Source organism: Peromyscus californicus, unplaced genomic scaffold (genome assembly GCF_007827085.1).
Source record: "Peromyscus californicus insignis strain IS unplaced genomic scaffold, ASM782708v3 Scaffold_12__1_contigs__length_115047231, whole genome shotgun sequence".
Lineage (NCBI taxonomy): Eukaryota > Metazoa > Chordata > Mammalia > Rodentia > Cricetidae > Peromyscus > Peromyscus californicus.
The window spans coordinates 84,521,401-84,523,146 of NW_026294413.1; positions in this window are offsets into that span (position 1 = coordinate 84,521,401).

The following is a 1,746-nucleotide window of genomic DNA, read 5'->3' on the forward strand; positions in this document are numbered from 1 at the left end:
TTGTCAGTATCGGGCCATCCCCACTGGAGAGGCCCGACCCAATGCCATGCGGGTAGGAGTACAAGCGTGTGCACCTCCACTGTCAGAGATGAGGGCTTCTCCACTGGAAGCTCACCATGTCCGCTCCATCATCTGAAGACCTTGTCAGAGAACAGGTTTGGCCTGAAGAGAGGCTAAGACACACTCCCAGGCAGATCCCATGATGCTGATGTGGCTGGGGTCTTCCTTCACAGAGCAGCGGCACAAACACACCCAGATAAAATGGTATTTTATGTGTTTCTCTTGCCCTCGCTCCAGTATGCCTTTTCAGAGGAAGTACGCTGTCTCTAAATAATAATAATAATAATAATAATAATAATAATAATAATAATAATAATAATAATAAAACCTTCCATCCTTCCCCACCCTCCCTGTCAGCCCAAACTCCACTCCACAGACAAGTGTCAGGGAGCTGGCTGCTCTCCAAATCTGCCTGGCTCACTCACTCTTAAAATACCCTCAGCCATAGATGCTTCTAGAATGTGAACTGACCTGGAACACTTTTCGTCAAGGGCAGCAAAGCTTTCAAGCAGTTTCTTGGAACAGAAGAAGAGACGGGGGACTGTTGCTGAAAATGAGACTTAGCAGATCACACAAGCGGCAGAAGGAGAGTGGCCCAGAGGCTGCTGGGAAGGCCGGCTGCCCCAGCTGCCTCAGAAAATCAACCTTTTACACAAGACGTGGGGCCTTAGCAGCCACTTTGGAGACTGCCATGAGGAGACAGCAAGATGCCCTTTGTCGATTGGAGGGCGGGGCAGGCAGGGAGGGAGGGAGAGAGTGCAGGGAGCCCATGGAACATTCTAGAGCCTGTCTTCAGAGTTGTGTGGTCTGAGGGTCAGTGGTACCTTGGCTTTCACTCTGGTCTCATCACTTAGTACATGTAGATTTTAAACAGCTTTCTAAATCTCACTAGGTCATCCATCAACTAAGGACATGGAACTCACCACACCAGTGTGTGCAGAGGATAGGAAGCATTGTGCTGTATGTTTGATTGCACAGAACCCAGACCACTGTCTACACAGAAATAGGCACTGTCCATGCCCCTCCTTCCTCTGGCTTCCACCGTGGAAGCACTTGCTAGGGCGGTGGCCAAGACCCCCGCATATCCTTCTGGTTATTTTTCAGCACACACATCCAGCATGCCTTTCTTTCTTCCTCTGCCTCTCCCAGGCCCCCTTTGACAGGCCTCCCACATTCCACCCACATTGCAGCCTGGAATTCAAAAGGCAGCAGTCACCCTCAGTGGGGTTTGACAGGTGACAACACAAAGCAGCGTCGTTTTCTCATCAGGCATTCAGAAGGTGCTGACGTTATGATCACTGCCTCTCTCCTGCCCAGTTTGTCCCCTGCCCCGGTGCCCAACTAGATGACCTGCTTTCCAGTGTCGGCTCACTTCGTCGCTTACATCCCAAGGCCGGGGGTTCCCCACTTTATGAGAAAGAAAACTCACATTGTGCCCACAAGTTGCCAGCTGGTCTCAGAACCAAAGCTTCCTTCGGGGCTCCGAGCTCACTCTTGACACTGCAAGCAGGAAGCCCATTGAAAGTGACCTCAAGTCCAGGACCACAAGTCCCTGCCTCAGTGGCTGCATCCCTGCAGAGCAGCTCAGCCCAGCCCCCACACCCTAGGCCCTGGTCTTGATGGAAAATATGTCCCTGAACGGGCAACTCTTGAAATTCAGATTTGTGGATAGCGGTTAACAGGATA